The sequence below is a fragment of the Triturus cristatus genome, chromosome 1_2, assembly GCF_964204655.1.
Source record: "Triturus cristatus chromosome 1_2, aTriCri1.1, whole genome shotgun sequence".
In the NCBI taxonomy this organism is placed as follows: Eukaryota; Metazoa; Chordata; class Amphibia; order Caudata; family Salamandridae; genus Triturus; species Triturus cristatus.
Window position 1 is genome coordinate 128,080,961 of NC_140580.1, and position 20,070 is coordinate 128,101,030.

The 20,070-nt window shown below is 47.8% G+C and overlaps 1 pseudogene across 1 annotated transcript in view; it reads right to left on the bottom strand.

Moving 5' to 3' along the window:
• The window catches only part of LOC146866943 (lysine-specific demethylase 5B-like), a 429,067-nt pseudogene that overhangs the window by 43,768 nt on the left and 365,229 nt on the right, over nucleotides 1-20,070 (bottom strand). Inside the window, exon 11 of the transcript XR_014966723.1 lies at nucleotides 13,608-13,917. The product of XR_014966723.1 is annotated as a lysine-specific demethylase 5B-like (transcript). The remainder of the gene's footprint in view (nucleotides 1-13,607; nucleotides 13,918-20,070) is intronic.

Genomic DNA, 20,070 nt, shown 5'->3' on the forward strand with positions numbered 1-20,070 from the left:
TAACATGGAGTACCCTGTGGGGACTCCTGGGAGTTCCTAGGTCCACCAAGTAGGTAACCTCTCCCTTCTTTTCCAGGATTGTATGGGGTCCAGACCATTTGTCTTGGAGTGCTGCTGGGGCCACTGGCTCCAACACCCATACCTTCTGTCCTGGCTGATACTCAACCAAGACAGCCTTTTGGTCATGCCAAGCTTTCTGTAAGGCCTGGCTTGCCTCAAGGTTTTTGGATGCCTTCTCCATATACTCAGCCATCCTGGAGCGGAGACCAAGTATATAGTCCACTATGTCTTGTTTAGGCTTTTTGAGAGGTAACTCCCATCCTTCCTTCACTAAACACAGTGGGCCTCTCACAGGGTGCCCAAACAACAATTCAAAGGGGCTGTAGCCAACTCCTTTTTGTGGGACCTCTCTGTAAGCAAACAGAAGGCAGGGTAGAAGGATGTCCCATCTTCGCCTGAGCTTTTCAGGTAATCCTTTGATCATACCCTTTAGGGTCTTGTTGAATCTCTCAACAAGCCCATTGCATTGTGGGTGATAAGGAGTGGTGAACTTGTAGTTGACACCACATTCCTTCCACATAGCTGTCAAGTATCCTGACATGAAGTTGGTACCTCTATCAGAAACCACCTCCTTAGGAAACCCCACTCTGGAGAATACTCCCAGCAGGGCCCTGGCCACAACAGGAGCTGTAGTGGTCCTAAGGGGAATTGCCTCTGGATACCTGGTGGCATGATCTACTACCACCAGTATAAATCTGTGCCCAGATGCAGTGGGAGGATCCATGGGACCCACTATATCTATTCCCACTCTTTCAAAGGGAACCCCCACCACAGGTAGTGGTATTAGGGGGGCCTTTGTTGTGCCACCTGATTTGCCACTGGCTTGGCAGGTTACACAGGAGCGACAAAACTCCTTGGTATCTTCATTCATGTGAGGCCAGTGAAAGTGAGGGAGAAGCCTGTCCCAAGTCTTGTTCTGGCCTAAGTGTCCTGCTAGAGGAATGTCATGGGCCAAGGTAAGAAGGAAGCCCCTAAATTGCAGAGGTATAACCAACCTCCTGGTTGCACCAGGTTTTGGGTCTCTAGCCTCTGAATAAAGGAGCCCTTCATCCCAATACACTTTATGGGTACCTTGAGCATTCCCAGCAGCCTCAGCAGCAGCCAGCTGTCTGAGGGGTTCAAGAGATGGACAGGATAACTGAGCCTGCCCCAAGTCAGCCCTGGAAGGTCCCCCTGTCCCCAGAAACTCAACCTGATCATGTTCAAGCTCTTCAGGGACAGTTCCTTCAGGGTCCTCTAGATCATCTTCCTGGGAAGGCTGATCATCACTTGGAGGCAGGGGGGAAGGCACAGCCTTAAACCTCCTGTTCTTCTTCTTGGTAGGTGCTTGGTCCATTGTTCCAGGATCCAAGACCTGTGGTTCAGTAAGGCACTTTTTGGCCTGTGACCTGGTCACAGCAAGGACATGTGGTGATATACCTAACATCTCTGCATGTGTCCTGTACTCCACTTCTGACCATAGAGAACTCTCTAGGTCATTGCCCAACAAACATTCTACTGGGAGGTCTGCACTAACTACAACCCTTTTGAGGCCAGTTACCCCTCCCCATGAGAAGTTAACAACTGCCACACTATGTGAAGTAGTGGCATTGCTGGCATTGGTCACCAGGTAATTCTCACCTGGTATGTACTGTCCAGGGTCCACAAAGCCTGGTGTCACCATAGTGACACTGGCACATGTGTCCCTGTAGGCTTGAGCCACTTTTTCATTTATTAAAGGAGTCTGTCTGTACTTGCCCAGGTTACTGGGGCTCACAGTCAGGGACAAATCCATGTCCCCATCACAGATCAAGACTGCCTGTGTCAGGGTTCTGTCTAAGTCAGAATCTCCTTCAGTTCCCATAGTGATTCCCACTACACCCTCTGTCTGGGGACCAACACTGCTAACAGTAGTACTGGGAGCAGGTGCCTTAGGGGCAAGAGTGTTGGGGGCTCCACCCTTCTTACAATCACTAGTCCAGTGAGTTGTATTCTTGCAAGATTTGCAGCAGGGTTTCTTTGGACCTTCTTTCTTCTTCCCTTTAGGCTGGGACCCACCCTCGTTAGTACTAGTTTGGGGCCCTGTTGAAGACTTCTGGTCTTTAGATTTCTGATCTCCACCCTTTTGGTCTGTTTTCTTCTGATCACCCCCTTGGCCCTGGTTCTGGTTCTTTTGCTTAACCCTGGTTCTGACCCATTTGTCTGCCTTCTTTCCCAATTCTTGGGGAGAGGTCAGATCTGAGTCAACCAAGTGTTGATGCAGTTGCTGGTTCTGACAGTTATTTAAAATCTGTTCTCTCATCATCAAATTGTACAATCCGGTATAATCAGACACCTTACTTCCCAGCAACCAACCCTCCAAAGCCTTAGTGGCACATTCAATGTATTCAGACCAGTCCTGAGTCTTTGTCTTCTGGGTGTCTCTGAACATTAACCTGTACTGTTCAGTGGTTAAGCCTAACCCATCAACTAGGACACACTTCAGGGCTCTGTAGTTTCTGACATCCTCCTCCCTAACAGTGAGGAGTCTATCTCTGCCTCTTCCTTCAAAGGAGAGCCATAAGATTGCTGCCCACTGGTCTTCAGGAACCTGTGGCACTTTGCAGGCTCTCTCAAGAGCAGTCATCCATTTGTGGATGTCATCCCCACTTTTGTAGGGGGGCACAACCTTGGACAGGTTCCTATTGTCAAAGACCCTATCTTTGTCCTTAGGGACAATGCTGCCACCAGTGGGTATAGACCCACTCTCTCTAGGTTGCCTAGCCTTGTTCAGTTTCTCTTCCATCAGGGCTACTTCTAGCTCCTGTCTCCTGATCCTCAGCTGAGCTTCCTGCATTCTGGCCTCATGTTCCCTCCTCTGAGGGGTGGTCATCCTTCTCCTGGAGTGACCTTGAGAGCCTCTAGAGGCATGAGAAGCATCAGAGTCACCTCTCAATAGTGTGTTCTGCCTGAACTGACACCGTCACGCTACAGGAGTAGCTTCAACCACCTATTCTGTGCCCTGGGAGCCGCTGGGACGCCGGAATCAGCTGTGCAACAGCAGAGGAGGGAGAGGCGCAGGCCCCGGGACTGCGAGGACCAGCATCCAACTGCTCCAGCTGGTCCTCTTCCCGCGTGAGCCGCGCCCCCTCACACCGCCACGCCCCCAGCCAAAATCCTTCAACAACTCGCGGCACCCGCTTCGCGGGTGCCACTCGCAATAGTGTGTTCTGCCTGAACTGACACCGTCACGCTACAGGAGTAGCTTCAACCACCTATTCTGTGCCCTGGGAGCCGCTGGGACGCCGGAATCAGCTGTGCAACAGCAGAGGAGGGAGAGGCGCAGGCCCCGGGACTGCGAGGACCAGCATCCAACTGCTCCAGCTGGTCCTCGTCCCGCGTGAGCCGCGCCCCCTCACACCGCCACGCCCCCAGCCAAAATCCTTCAACAACTCGCGGCACCCGCTTCGCGGGTGCCACTCGCAATAGTGTGTTCTGCCTGAACTGACACCGTCACGCTACAGGAGTAGCTTCAACCACCTATTCTGTGCCCTGGGAGCCGCTGGGACGCCGGAATCAGCTGTGCAACAGCAGAGGAGGGAGAGGCGCAGGCCCCGGGACTGCGAGGACCAGCATCCAACTGCTCCAGCTGGTCCTCTTCCCGCGTGAGCCGCGCCCCCTCACACCGCCACGCCCCCACAATTTACCATCCTTCAAAGAGCGCGCTCCGGACCGCGTAACGCGGGACGCGCGCGGGACGCAGCCCGGGGCGAAGATCGGGCAAAGAGCGGGCCGTTTGAGGCCGTTCGAGAACGTGAGAGCCCGGCCCGGCCCATCCTCCAAATCCTTGTTATCGAGAGCATCACACTGCAGGTACTTATTACTTCCGTGTCTTCCTTCTGCTAATTCTATAGCTGTCTCAGAAAACACCCCTTGTTCCTATCCCGGCAAAAATGAATACGAGATCCAGCAAGCATAAAAAATCAAAAAAAAACGGTATAGGAGAGAAATTGCTAGGCCCAATGGATGACTTTCTCGCAAAAGCCAATACATTCATAGACCAAAGTTTAAGTTTAATTGAGGGGAGGGTCTCAACAGAACTTGCAATGGCGCGCCGATCCTCAATGGGTCTATTGGCAAATGTGAGATCTCCGGTAATACAGCCTCGGATATCGCAAAGGGATACAGCTGCAAACAGACCTAGCCTCCCTAACACTGTAGACCTATCAGCTTCTCAACTCAGTATATCCCTTGCAGAAAGTGATCTAGAAAAAACCCCAAACATTTTTCTCGATCCAACCCCCGAAGAAGTAAGGCAAAAGAGAGGGAGGAGGGAGGGGGCTATAAAGAAAAGAACCGTTAGGAAAAACTTAAACCAAACTGAAAAAACCAAGCCAACCGATCATCCAACTTTGGTCGGAGATACAGATTCTCTCGAATTGCCCCATGATTCTGTCTCCTTAATTAAAAACGTGATAGAAATTCACCAGCCTCCACATGCCCTCCAAGATATTACTACGCCAGATTCCCTAACCCCACCTCATCAAGGCAAAGAAAGAGACTTATCGAAACTAACTAAAGAAATAGCTTCCCTCTTAAATTCCTATATTCGTCCATTAGAAAGCAGACTGACCAACATCGAGAGTCAATTAATAAAGATCTTTGGCTCTATCAAATCTATATCCTCTCAAGCCCTTCCAAAACCAGCTTTAAATCCCACGACTGCTCCTCCGACACTTAATCAACCTGCAACTCTATCCCTTCCACACCCCAAAAAACAACCTTCACTAATACCCCCAATAGTACCAAACAACCGTAATCCACAAAACCCAATTCCCAAACCCTTGAATATTCCCACACAAAATAATCCCCAGGTTTTGTCATCGCCAAAAACGCCAAGCATTAGTATATCTGCCCCCAAAAATCTAGCTACAACAAATACGCAGCCATTAAAAATCAAAGGACCCCTGAAAGGGACCACTGAACAAAGACCCAACCTAAACATGCCACCTGAGGCGTGTCCATATGTGGTAGTCATGACAGGGGTCCCGGAGATTACAGGTGAGGGGTCCGAACCAAACTGGTCATTGAAAAACAAGGTCCAGTATTGGTTGAATACAAATCGTCCGGTTCCCCCACCTTGGAAAGCAAGAATAGTTTCAGTCACTAGGACCTCGTGGGTGGGCCACAGAAAAAAAACTATTCGGGGAGACTGTGTCGTAATTACATTTGAGGACCCCACAATAGCTGAGTACATCTGCTCCTGGGAACATAGTAACACCACAGGGGTGATCACTATAAGATCGTTGTCTTACTTTTACCCAAAAAGACCTAGTAACAATAACATCTTACACGACACCGATAATATCTGGCGGAAACCCATTCCACAGCCCTGGGAATTAGAGTTCATCGGTCCAAATCTACCGCTACGACATTGTGACCCTCTCAACTCCTGGTGGCCTGTAAATCAGAATCTCCAGCAAAGAGAAGCCCCATGGCAGACTATGGGTCCACAAAATAGACCCAGAAATTGGGAGCAGTGGGAGAGACCGCCCCACCAATTACATGGACTTAACTACAGAGATACCATCAAGGGGCAAAACTGGTTAGGCATTCCGACCATGAATCGCTTCAGCGGTCTGGAAATGGTCGATTGACTAACGACTAATTCCTCGGAGTTCTCACAAATAACCCCGGCACCATCTATCCCTATTATAGCGGCTGCACAAACAGAAGCTATCATTCCAGATTGCACCTCTTCACAGCTTTCTGTGATCTTTTGGAATGTGGCGGGTCTCCGAAACAAAATAGAGGACGGCTCTGCAGCAGTTTTTTTGAAGGAGACACAAATCATCTGCTTACAAGAAACCTGGTCAACTACATCTATACATTTCGAGGGATACAAAACATTTACATCGCCTGCCCTCCCTAGTACTTCAGGTAGACCTAAAGGGGGATTGGCCATTTATCTAGCAAACACAATCCCTGATCTGAAGATTTCCAAGATAGACCTTCTTTCAAACTTTCAGCTCCTTACGCTCAAAATAGGGAAAAAGCTCTCCGTAATACTAATTAACATCTACAATAATCTAACGGATGACAACTTTTTGATTGTTCTTTCCCAAATACAAGGAAAAATAAATGAACATAGGCATCCCAACCAAATCAATGAATATGCTAACATAATTTGGGGTGGTGATTTTAACCTACATCCCTGCACCAAAAACGATATTTGTGGAATAGTGGATGAATTCGAGAACCCTTTACCCCACTTTATTCACTCAAGCGTGGGATCAGCCATGAATAAATTATTTTCCGAACTGGATTTGCAAATTATAAATCCCATGCATCAATCAAACAACAAAATGGAACCTACCTACAGAGGAAGGGGCTACAACACCACCGTTGACTACATAATAGCAACTGAATGCCTCAAAGAACAAATTAACAACTTTAAAATCCTGGAAAACACCTTGAGCGATCATTCCGCTTTGAAAATAAATTTTCAAACAAACCACCTAAGAACACATATGGCAAATATAGCAAAATCCTTAACACAGAACAGGATTGAATTGGGGAAAAAAAACGGATTTACCATAAAATGGGAAAAACTGGACCCCAATACCATTACAAAACAGTTAGTAGAATCCACTTACAACAACATCTTGATCTGCCTCGATCCACATGCAGGGATGCATGAAATCATCGAAAACTACAAGATAATAATAGAGCAAGTGAGAAAGCTACTAACCAAAACACCTAAACGAAACACCATAAGCTCTACAGGCTGGTTCAACCAAGATTGTACCAAGGCACATATCAAGCTGAAAAAAGCTCTCGGAAATCCACTCAGAGATATTACTAATATCCAATCTCTTCGACGGGAGTATAACATCGCCAGAAAAATCAGAAAAAAAGAATTGAAACAATCTTTGTGGAAGGCTTTGCACAAAAGTGCATTCCAGAAAAACAGCCAGGCATTCTGGAAAATAGTCAAATCCCCTCTGTTAATGGAAAACAATGGCCCAAAAATAGATGTGGCCATTGAAGAGGATGTGTGGGTAAATCATTTTTCAAAAATCTTCAAACTGACATCTACGAGCAAAGAACACCATTCCATTATCAACCCAGTTGTATATCCAATCTTAATGGAGGTAGAGCTCCAGGACATTGATACGGCCCTATCATTAAGTAAGAGTGGGAAAGCTCCAGGTCCTGATGGGGTCCCAGTAGATCTATTTAAACATCTTCCAGATCTCTGGGTACCAATTCTCACCAGAGTTTGCCTTGCAACAATGAAACTTGGGCTGTTAGAGTCATGGTCATCCTCTATCATGGTCCCAATCTTTAAGAAGGGGGACCGACAAGACCCTAAGTGTTACAGACCAATTTCGCTCCTTGACTCTGTGGGCAAACTGGTTGGCAGAGTCCTTCTCGAAAAGCTACAGCAATGGGTAGAAGACAAAAACATTCTATCAGACTTACAGTTCGGGTTCAGGGAGGGCTTTGGAACCGTCGAACAAGCCCTAAATCTGAGCCTGTTAATTTCAAAATATACCCATGCAAAACCTGGTTCCATCTATATGGTTTATGTGGACCTGTCCTCCGCATTCGACTGCGTCTCGCATGCAAGGCTCTGGTCACTGTTGAGAGAAATGGGGGTAGATCCCCCGCTTTTGGACTTTCTGAGAGAGCTATACAGTGAAGCCACGGCGAGAGTGAGGTATGGGACACAAGGAGAACTGACATCGCCCTTTAGGGTAGAGCGGGGTGTGAGACAAGGCTGCGTTCTTGCCCCCTTCCTCTTCTCTCTGTACACCAACGGCCTAGAAAAATCTATGCTGAGAGGAGGGAGAGACCTTCCAAGAGCAAAAGGTCGCCCGATCCCCGCTCTGCTCTACGCGGACGATGCAGTTATCCTAGCACGTACCCCCATTGAACTGCAGAAATCTCTATCAAAATATGCAGACTTCATGGGTGCCCTGGACCTCCATATAAATGTTAAAAAAACTTTTGTTATGGTAGTTGGCGGGTCAAGAAAAACAACAAAGCCCATCTTCTTAAAGGAACAAAGAATCGATAAGACCTCACAGTACCCTTACCTAGGCATTATGATCGACGACGCCCTGAATTGGAAAGCGGCAGTTGAGGCCAGGAGACATCTTTTTAAACGAGCAATTATGGCATTGATCAAATTCTCCAACAAACTGGGCAAAAGACCATCGGTAGAATTGTTACAGATCTATGTTGCAAAATGTCAAGCCACTGCTCTATATGGCGCAGGGCTCTGGGGACATGTACCCACCGGCCCCGTCCAAAAAGAGGAGAACATCTTCATGAGGTTCCTTTTATCAACTCCAAGAGGCACTTCCATCTATGCCTCACACATAGAACTTGGAATCCCATATATCGAAGACTTAATAAAAATCCAACCTATTTTGCTCTGGAGGCGAGTATGGGTATCAGAAAAAAATAGTCTGACTAAAACCATCTTACGCGACACTATGGATCTGGACCATGCTCACAAAATAGCCTGGCTCTCCTACGTAAGAGACTTTTTCTGCGATTTGGGCCTAGAAAAATACTATCAAATGCCGGAAAAAGTGAAGGAAATATCCAAAAGGGAATTGAAACTAGCTGCTTTGAGTCACCTGGAATCCCTTAGACTGACAACAGTGATTGCGAAAAAATCAGCCACTCATGCAATAATGACACAGCAGTCTCTGAAGATCCAGCTATATTTGACCATGGAGCTTACAACTTATGAAAAGATGCTCCTAACAAGGTTCAGAATGAATCTTTTTTTCAGACTAGTTACATTCCCGGAGAAAAACAACTGGAAAACCCAGATGGAACCATGTCCATGTGACGATCTTTCACAACAGTCTAATCTGCATACACTACTGTTTTGCAAATTTTTTCATTCCCATCGAAAAATTTGGTTATTTCCTTTATTAAAGAAATGGGGCTATAGACAATGTCGTCCTGCTATGCTGGCTCTTCAAACTTTGGACTCTGAATGTACAGTGTATCATGTATTGAATTTTTTAAAGTGTATTATGAGGCACAGAAAAAACTTGTAAAATAGTGAAATCATTTTTTATCTAACTTTTTACAAGTTCTTTTTTTAACTGTTTTTCCAAACATATTTTTCTTAACAAATTTTATTGCGAACACTTGTTTGTCATGATATCTTTTATGGTTTTATAATGTCAAAAACCGAATAAAGATTATTATTATTATTATTATCAGAGTCACCTGAGTGATTCCTCCTCCTCCTAAGCCCCTGGTTAAGTCCACTAGGGAGATCCAATGGGGTGACCCCATTGTCAGTCCCAAGTAGCCTTAAGTTAGCTGGGCCACGTATAACACTTGGCACTGGGCTAGTTCTCCCTTCATCCCCACTACCATCTGTATCAGTACCCTTATCACTTTCATCCTCTGTAGTATGATTCTCATCTAAGGGGTGACTTTTGGAAAGGGGTACCTCAGTAGCATCTTCAGAAGGGGGGCCTCCTGTTCCAGTTCCTAAGGGGCCTAACTGGGAGGCTTTGTTGAGAGCTCTCTGATCCTCATCAGCTTGTAAGAGCTCCCTGAGTTCAGCAGAGGTAGGGTTCCTGGGCTGTTTAAGGCCCCTGATATTTGCCAACTGCCTGAGCTCATTTTGATTTAGGGTAGCAAAGATGGTTGGTGCCCTCTGGGGGTCACTCTCGACAGAGATGGGTACATTGGACCCCTCTGCCCCAGCCATTGCTCTTAAGTGTGGGTGGGTGTGTTGCAACTACCTAAACTTGGGTTTACCTACTAAACCTATCTAGTAGTTGTAGTCAGGGTGTGCTACTCCCTTTGCTCTACAACAACTAAGTTCAGTAGAACTTAAGTATATCTAATCTTGTTTTATATGTACCTACAGGTACCTATGTGATCTTTCAATTGGTAACAAAGAGATTACAATGGTAAAACACAGCAAGCTCAAATCCAACCGCTGCTCACCAATGTGGGAAGTTGGCCTGGTATATGATGTTCACTAGTTAAAGTGACCACCTTGTACCATGCCAAGCAACCCTTATGGTGTGGTTGTAAGTCAACCTTTTCGGACTAGCTGCCCTAGTGGTAGCGTAGGCTAAGCAGTCTTTGAGGCTAAACTCCTTAAAGCGTGTTAAGCAAGCTGTTTTACCACATGTAACCCCCTTTTATACCAATGAAAGGACACCACACAGATATATATTCAAAATATATATGTATTTATTACTCAAAGTATCCCCTCGACTCTTTATGAGCACAGGAGCACAAATCGTTGAACAAGACAGTGTTATAATATACAGAAGTTGCACTTTATATGGATGGGCCCTGGTGGCCACTCAAACCATATACTAAAATAGTGGTATAAGTACCACGAACAGGAAAGGGAAAAGGCCAGGGCCTCTAGAATTGCTGGGCCTACAAGGAGCTAACTTCAGTTAGTGACCAGGAGGTCCACGGGTCGCGTGTGCAGTGAGGAAAGTTACACGCGGGCTCCCATAGGGTTTCAATGGGTGCGTAAAAGTTTAAAAGTTACTGCAGAAAGGGTCTTCTGGATGGACTACGAACTTAAGATTCAAAACACAGACACTAGAGATGTTTCTCTACACTTGGGCACCAGAGTGCCAGCGTTACCTCACCCACAGGAAGCGGGTGCATAGGTCTCGAAGTGCGTCGGGTTTCTTCTATCGATTCAATGGAGCCTGATGACAAAGATGCTGCAGGCGGTCGGTCCAGAAGAGCTGCGTTGGATCCAAGGGTGGATCGGAGTTGTAGAAGACCTGAAAGCAGAGGGGACAGTGTTCACAGTCACTAGCCAGTGACCGGCGTGGCACCAGGTAGGTACCAGGCGATGTCGGGTGCAAACAGGTGATGAGGGGTAGCTTGTCTCCGCAGCCACGTGGTCCCTGAAGGTCGACGACATCCAGGAGTCGGTTCACGAGCTGTCCCACACAGGCTCTCACTGTCGGCAGTGTCGGCGACTCGAAAGAAGCAAACAAGCCTTGGCAAAGGCAGGAGTCGTGGAAAAGAGAGGAAAGCTGATTGTTCTGACCAGCAAGGTCTGAGGGGCTGCTCCTTTGGAGAGCAGCTGGGGCCAGTCTGGAGCAACCAGACCAGCGTCGTAGATTTCAATTTAGGTCGCCAAAATGGGCACTAGCCAACGGGCCAGAGACCAGGCAGGCGCGTTGAGAGGCAAAATGCAGAGGGGCCCCACGCAGATCGTGGAGATGCTGGAGGGCTCACCTTTAGTGCAGATGCTGCTCAGTGGTTGGGCTTCTCAGGACCCAAAGCACAACTTGGAGGGAGCCTCGGTTGTCGCGCTTGCAGCTTGTCATCGGTCTTCCAAGATGGCTGGCTCCACGTGTCTCGGTGCCTCCACGGGTTCCTTCCTTTCAGGGACTGTGGATCGGGCTGTGAGAGGTCTGGAGGTCCAGGTCTTGTTGGGCTCTGGGCTCGGGCTCCGGAAGGAGGCGGCGGCAAAGCAGACGTCGAGTTGCTGGTTGGTGCTTGCGTTAGCAAGATGGTCACTCCCTGACCATAGGGGAGATTTCCTTCTGTCCTCTGTGCAGCAGAGAGTCGAAGTTCCCGTCTTCTTCTTGTATTTAAGTTGATTCCAGGATGTCTGAAGTCTTAGGACACAGCTCCTACCTTTAAGCGGATTCTAGGGGCCGGACTACCTGCTAGGTCCCTCCCTAAGGGTGGAACCAGGAAGGGAGGTGGTTACACCCCCAATCCTTTGTCCAGCTCGCCCCAGGTCCGGGGCTGGTGTGCCCCAGGACCGGTTTGAACTGGCATATGCACCGAGGCTCCTTGTGAGCCTCAGGCATGTCTGATTCCTTTCAAGCCCTACCTGACCAATACACAAAATCCTGTCTGGGGTGGTGCTCGCACCTCCCCTGGCAGGAAACCCTTTGTCCACGTCTCCCAAGCTGGAAGGACTCCCAGCAGCAGGAGGGCAGACTTATGTCTGTGGTGGCAGCATCCATTTTGTGGAGCTGAGGCTATGTCTGATTTTACCCGGGTTTCAGGTACTGTACATGTCGTGTCCCTCTAGAAGGGTGGAATGCTAACCCCGTCGCCAGAATTGGCGAGGGGTTAGTATTCCAATTCGTATGACACCTTACTCGACATGTTTTGATAAAGCCAAACCAAAGATAGCATTTAACCGCGAGGTTCATAATGCACTTAAGAGTATATGGTATGACGATATCTGGAAACAGTAGAAGGAAGTTGTTCCGACCACTGCAGACAGGCTCAGCTCATGCCAGAGCACCATCTCACATGGAACCAAGCATTCTGCCTTCAGGATTGTCAAGGCCTTCCATAGGAGTGACTTATAGGTTACCAGGTGTCCCATTTAAGGTTAGGTATAGGTATACTACACCTAAGTAAGAGGTGGTTACACCAACTTACCCCAGCTGAGTGATCAGCCAGTTGTGTCAAATTTGTTAGGCCAGGCCAGGGGTGGCATAATACATGCTTCAGCCCCTGGTAGGCCTTAGATACACCAATGCCCTGGGTACCTAGTGTACACTGGTACAGGGGGCTCACAGGGTGATCTAGTTCCAATTGGTTATGCACCTAGAGTGCATAGTGTCAATTTAGTAGAGAGAACAGCAGGCTGGGGGCCTGATTAGCAGGCCCACAGCCTCAATATGTCAAAAACCAGTGAAGCAAAAAGCAAAAATTTGGGGTGACCATAGGATAGCAGACCCTACTCTCCTACAATGGGCTAAAAAGGCCTTTCTTAGATCTCGGACAATTTGTTTTCTTATCAGAAATAAGCATCCAAGATAAAATTCAGTTTGAGGTCAAAAGTTGAAAGATATCACCTGGAATAGTGAAGAACTGAGCAGAGCTCAGGGAGACTCCCTTTCACAGGACATGAAGTAAGAAATCTGAGGTACGGTTGCCCTTGAGGGCAAGCGCTTCAGAAGCTGCTTCCTGATTTGCTTAAGTGTGGTCCTTATTAAAACAATGTGAATTGGTTACCATGTCACTTGTTTTAACTATGCTTTCTTTGCACTTCTTGTTTAATTGCCGTGGGGTCTAACCTCAATTACGGGGATGATTCACGCATATGAATCATGAAAGATTCAATAATGAATAACTACATAATATCTAAAAACACATGGTTTATGATGGGTCTTGTCTTTAGAAGTTAATATGATAACATTTATTTTGTTTATCAATGGTGCAGAAGATACCTCAGACTATTTTATTTACACGAATGACTATGCACATGATGAGAACCTTATGTTTTAACAATTCCCCTATATTACTTCACACAGATTTTAAGCATTTTAAAATAAAAGCCCTTTTCGAATTCTACCCATCGTAAATTGAAAACTGGCACAAATACAAAACTAGAGGAGTTGAACGAATATCTGGCGTGTGAATCCACTGGTCTAGCTTTAGAAGATAAAATTTATTACCTAGGTTTATCACCATCAATGTGCTTTAACATAATACAAATGTGTCCATTCCCTATTTGCCAGCACAATAATGTTCTCCTGACTGTTCAAGCCTGAGAGGCAGAAAACAACTTGACTCTATGCGTCACTGACCTCTTCTCCTTCAGGCTGCTGGCAGTCTGGAGCAGGACAAACAGCATCCTCGTCATCAGAATCTTCACCATCTGAACATGACAATTCCCCTGAACTGGACCGTGATTCGCTGAGCATTGGCACCTCATAGAGCTGTTCCCAAGGAGTATCCTGTCTGCTCATGTTCAAATCTTTTGACTGATTTAATTTCATTTTTTTGGGCGCAAGCATCCTCTTCACTCTGTTTCCTGCCAAAGAAGTGCCGTCGTTCATGTTGTCGTTTTAGTTTTCTCTCCACACTAGTGAGAACATCTTTAGTTCCACACTCATTCTGTAAAAGATAGTGTAAATGACGTGTAAATTAACAAATGGGAGGATTACAGTCCACAATCAAGTATTTTTACCATTTTCACAGAGACCCAGGAAACATGACCCTATAGGCAAATAGAATAAAAATACAATAATTGGCCACATAAGAATAAACCTTAACGTTCAAGTTAAATCTGCCATCCATGTTAGAATTGTTCTACACTATTTGTTTTCCAGATTTCAATTTTCAATAACCTTTCTAGGTTTCTTCGAAGGTTACTTAAAAGGAACGTAAACACACTGAGAGGGGGGGGACCAGGAGCAGGAGTTAAGAAGGAGGTCCTGTACCAGCGCTCCTAAGTTAGCTAAATACACAAAATGGTACCAGTTCCTATGGTGGGCAGTCCCAAAGTGGTGAACTGCTGAGGGGTTGGGAAAATAATGGTGATTGTGAAGGTTCGCGGTGATGTCTAACGTGTAGGCCAGATACTCCTGGGTGGAGCAGCGCCACCCCCACGAGGAGCAACGCCCGATGATGATGCTTTGCACCCGCAAGGGTGTGTGAGGGCACTTGGAAATCCACCCAGGAGTATCTGGCCTACACGTTAGACATCACCGCGAACCTTCACAATCACCATTATTTTCCCAACCCCTCAGCAGTTCACCACTTTGGGACTGCCCACCATAGGAACTGGTACCATTTTGTGTATTTACTTAAAAGGAACATCTGAAATCTACAAAGACTGCCGAAAAGCAAAACCTCCAAGATGATTTAATGTGTGTAATACACAAAGATTCTTACTTATTAGTTAGGCAGCAAACGTTTGTAAAGGCCCTGAATAAAAATTCTAAAATAATTCTAGGAGGACAATCCAGTTTTTCTGATGGGCCTTCTACTCAAATGCAATATTGAGTCTGCTTGCCCACTGTTACCTACATTTTTCCAAGGTGTACAAGCATTAAAGTAAACCAAGCATTGGCATAGCAATAGATCTCGCCTTTGGGACCTTTTAACCCATTCAGTGCCACGCCCTTTCCCCGCCCTGTGCCGGCCGTTGCATTAGCGGGCGGGGTTCATGACGAAATAGTCTCGTCATGGGCACAGCGCAACCGCGCTCCATGACGAGACCATCTCGTCATGGGCACTGAAGCGGATAAGCATTTAGACTATAATACAGCAATACATACAGCCTAACTTCCCTCCACCCATCTGTGTCTTTCACTTTCCAGTAACTACATATCAAATAACACACAGCTTAAATGAAAATTCATAGTGAATCAGTGGGAAATGCACTATTTGTACGTTATGAAACCTCTATTAGTTAAGGCACCGCACCAAATCTCGGTTGGTGCAGTGGAGAATAGTGACTTGTGTATATTTAGTGCTACAAGGCCCCAGTCTGTGACAGAAAGCACTGTAAACATGTAGACGATTATTTTACATTTGTATTACACACAGTATAGGTACAAAATGTCCAAATATGTTTAAGATAAAAATTACAATTACAAAAATGCTTCCACAATATAGGTATTTTGCAGGCTGTATGTAGTGCAGTGGTTTATTTATTTAACCCTCTTTTAAAAGCACATATCACAGCTTAGCAGGTAGCTAGGTCCCTTACAATACCTCTCAAAAAGAATACATGTGTGTCACCAGGCAGCTTCAAGTTATTCCATCAATTCCACATATGCAGATTGACCAGTTGTGCACATTTACATTTTTTTCAGTCAGCAATACCCAGGCAAGAAGGCTACTTTAGTTGTCTGCCCCTCCCTTGGTTTCGCAGCATAAGACACACCCTGCCTTATACTTCAGTCGAAGCACTTCAGCTGTAGAAATGAATAGTCCGAAACGGTTGACTTTTGACAAAAAGCAGGGGGACTGTTTTCCTAAAGTGTGCCCCTCAGATCTCTCCCGCTTCCACCACTGACTAGAGCTGTGATAATTTGTGAATTTGGCTCGTAAGCTATACCATCATTATTCTAACATGCACCACGAATGTACTAATGCATGTGTTACAATTGTAGCACCGAGAACACAATGATTGCAATAGTGTGAGCACCTGCAGTGTAATAATGAGTGAAACACACCTGTGTTGCTGCTCCACCCATCCCCTGAACTAGGACAGGAAGCACGGTATTGCGATAGTGAGTGAAACACACCTGTGTTGCTGCTCCACCCGTCCCCCAAACTATGGCAGGGTGCACTGCAAACATTTGTGCAGCAGTACTGGGGCTACATGTCTGTGCAATGAGCGCACACACATTCCACAACTTCACAAGTGAGCACCCTGTAAGCGGACATGCAGGTGGTAAAATACAAAGAGTACACACAAGAACGCCACCCAGCTGTGGGTGCTACCCTGCTTTGTCACAAACAAAATATGTCTTCTGTCGGTCGCTGCCAGTATTTCCACCGAGGAGTTTTACAGCGCGACTTTGCAACGAGTAAAACACGTTCCATCTAGAAGGCAACCGCACGACCCCCTGGGAGTGAGCATATCATGGCGTGGGTACCACGAGTACACACCACTGACCTTTGCAGCACACCCCACAGCCAATCTGTCAACAAACCCGAGGTGCTTGCAACTCAACTATCACAAACACCCAGATCAGTTGTTGTTCAATCAATTGTGGTGCTCCAGTTGACCTGGACTCTACAAGTAACTTTATATGTACTCAGGGATGTGCTGCGGTTGTATTTGGTTCGGAGGGGCCATTTAATGCTTTTACCTTGATCGAGAAGACGAGGGCCATGGAGCCCAAACAGCAGAAGCAGTTGATAAAGATGGCGTTGAAGAGGGACCAGACGACTAAGTCCTTGGGGGGCTCGGGTACCGGAACAGGGTTTGTGTCTTCCGGCAGCCTCCGGTATCCCTACTCTCAGGCTGCAGCACCACAGGCTCCAGGGGCATATGCCATGCTGTCCCGGGGCAGAGCAAAGCACTAGGCTAGAAGGGTGGGAGACACGTGGGAAGAACGCGGTGGAGGCAGGGCAGTGGTGAGGGCGCGGGAGGGAATAAGAAACAAGCCAACACGAATAAGGGTATACATGACGACCCGTTCAAAAGTACATACAATAAAATCACTATCAGCATATGCAGTGCGACATGTTTTCATGCCGCTGGCAGACACACAGAAAGACAGGCTATACAGATAAGTAGCGGGTGACAAATGCAGCAAGCACGGCCATTAAAGTGAAAGCGACCGCACTAAATAAAAACATGATCCACAACAGATGGCACATTGCGCGCCGCTGCTCACAAGGTGGATGCCTTGGGAGTAAACTGTTTCAGAAAAGGTGGGACATGCACCCGCCTTTGGCCAATGGCATGCTTTCATTTTTGAAAGCCATACGCAAAGGCCAATAGAATGTGACAACAACATGCACAAGCTTTCAGAAATTCTGGAGTGATTCCAAGAGGCCCTCTCCTAGAGCAGCGCATGCGCGCTGAGCTAGGCTCGACCTAAAAAAGTAACTCCATACAGTGGCGGCTCCCCCATTGGGGTGTGGGGGCGTCGCCCCACTGCGCCTGGTTGGGGGCTGGTGGGTGGGCGGTCCTGCTCGAGGGCAGGGGGGCGGGGGGAGAGTGGCTTACCCACTGTTGTGGGTACTGTTTGGTCGGCCCCAGGGCCGAACAAAGCAGTTATGCACACTCTCCCTTTTTCTCTATGTAGGCTGCTGCATGCAGCCTACATAGAGAAAATGGCCTGGCTGAGGCGCTCTCCGCTGCGCCAAACCAATCACAACGCTGCCATTGCAGTGTTGTGATTGGCTTGGGTAGGGGAGGGAAGCTGCCTGCTGCCTGCTTCCCGATTCTGCAGCAGGAACATGCAGACCTGGCTGCCGCTGCACCATTACAGCGTAACCGGCCAGGAGCGGAGGCGGCACGGTACCCGGCACTCAGGTACGTTTTATTTTTATTTTTTTATTCCCCAGCCACGACCCCCCCCTCCTCCCGCGAGCATGCCAGCCGCCGCTGCAGTACCCATTGTCAAAAGTAGGACGCTGGTGTGAGTCGCTGAAGTTTGACCAAACTCTTGAACGCCAATTTCCTACAAACGTTTTTAATAAAAATAAACATGCTAAAGAGTTCGATAGCTCATCTAACTACAAAGCTAGCTTTATTTTTACTTTAAAATATTTTATTTGAGCTATGGCCAAGTGGGCCGTCGCGACAAAAACCTTCCGTCGCGTCTTTAAATAAAATAGTGTAAAAGCATGTTTTTTCAAATTAAGATTGTTGTGTAATGCGAATTATGAACATTACAGGTTATCCCCTTTGGCTGTCTTAGTTGCAAATCCAACGTACAGATGCCAGCTCTTTCTTTCGCCACCTGAAGCCGTTGTCCCGGTTGCTTCTGTCCTTTCCAGTCTCACCCCGGAAGCGGAGAGGACATGTAAATACAGAGCCTTAGCGCCGTCAGTACAGCAAAGTGGCTGCGATGCAGAGAAAACGAATACAATATTCCTAGTTCAGTCCTTGGATATTTGGGGGAAGTGCAACTTTCCCCAAAATAGTAAAGGAAGCGATATTTATGTTGTAAAATCTGTCCTGTAATATGCAGTGGAGGAAAGGAGAAAAAAAATCAACAAATACTAGATAACCGTATTGAAAATTAATTTGGCACCTAAGGTCCTTCCTGGGAACTGCTGCCCGAGGTAGCAGTGGACACTAACATACTAGCACTATCAGTTAGCGCTTCAGTCTATTGGACCTGGTGAAAGATGTCCAGCTTGGTGATACTCATTTTATCTGCACTGATAAAATGCGTGACCTTTCTCGGGATTCGAACCTGCGACATGTAGTTTGCAGCCAAATGCCAACAGCAACCGTTCAAACCGCAGCCATTTATTGCTGTTCTGGTCTGTGACACACGTGCATAACCTCAACTGGCAGCTATTATGACATGTAATTTACCTCATAAATACTGGTCAGGGACACCCCGGAAATGTGACAGTATATCGCGAGTAACAGGCCCAGTTCTGTGGCTTGTTTAGCATTACATGTATTCAAGTTGTACACACCTTCTGTTTCGTTGGTATGTTGGTGGTCGCATTTGTAGAAGCAGGTCAACATCTGGCAAACAGAACCGTTATCACCCCCTCCCCAAACACGAGCACGCACAAACACAAGGGAATCAACAGTGCGTTTCCAAAAGCCACCAAATGATAACTCAGCATTGTTTATTATTGATACTCACGTATTCGAAAGCGGTGCTTTGTCCTGCCCTGTGTCTGCAAGTTATGACCAAAATAAAAGGAATTGTACAACATTGAACCCGACACTCGTATTTTCGAGGAAACACCGTTGAACTATAGCTGCACGCTAAAGAAGAGGAATAAAAGCCTCGCGGTGCAGTGACATTTATAAACAACTCCCAGAAATCTAATACGGGAAGTACCTTCAAAAACGGAAAAGGGGGGGCGTGGCTAGCAGCCGAAGAACATGGCCGCAACCTAGTGCGGCTCCGGAGCCCAGCGCCCGATCCCACAGCTATCCGGCATACATCCTGGCCGTAAACCGGCAAAACCACCACGACTTGGCCCCCTGGACTCCCGGGGCTCCGACACCTGAAGAAAGCGCGAGCAGCGCGGAGTCAAGCCCTTCCGGCTGCCTCGCTGCGTGTGCGGGGCCTGTCGGCGGCGGAGACGCCGGGGCCTCGAGTGTTGATTGCCCGACCCGCATTACACGAAGGACCGGACTGCGCGCCAGCAGTGTGGCCGGCCGGGCCGGGGGGCGCGCCGCGACGGAATCGAGAGGTGACGGAGGGCCGGATCTCCTCCGGGTACCCCCGCCCACCATCAACTGCACTCAGCCCGTCGGCAAGAAACGCTGGCCTGGCGTGGCACCAAATCTGCACGGCGGCCCACTGGGTGAAGGGGCACCGCGAAGGACTTGGGGTGCCCTAGGGCCCTGGACGCCCGAGACTCCGGCGATTCCTGGAAGCGGCGCGGCGTCTGGCCCGCCCGGCTGCCTCACTGCGGATACGGGGCCTGTCGGCGGCGGTTACTTGACCCGCCGCGGTTCACGGAGGGCCGGACCATAGCCGGCGGTGTGGGCGGCCGGACCGGGCCCCCCCCCCCCCCCCGCCAGGAGACGCTACGAGACGACCCGCTGAGGACTTGGGGCAGTCTGCAGCGCGGGGAATAGATGGCGACGAGGGGCAGGTG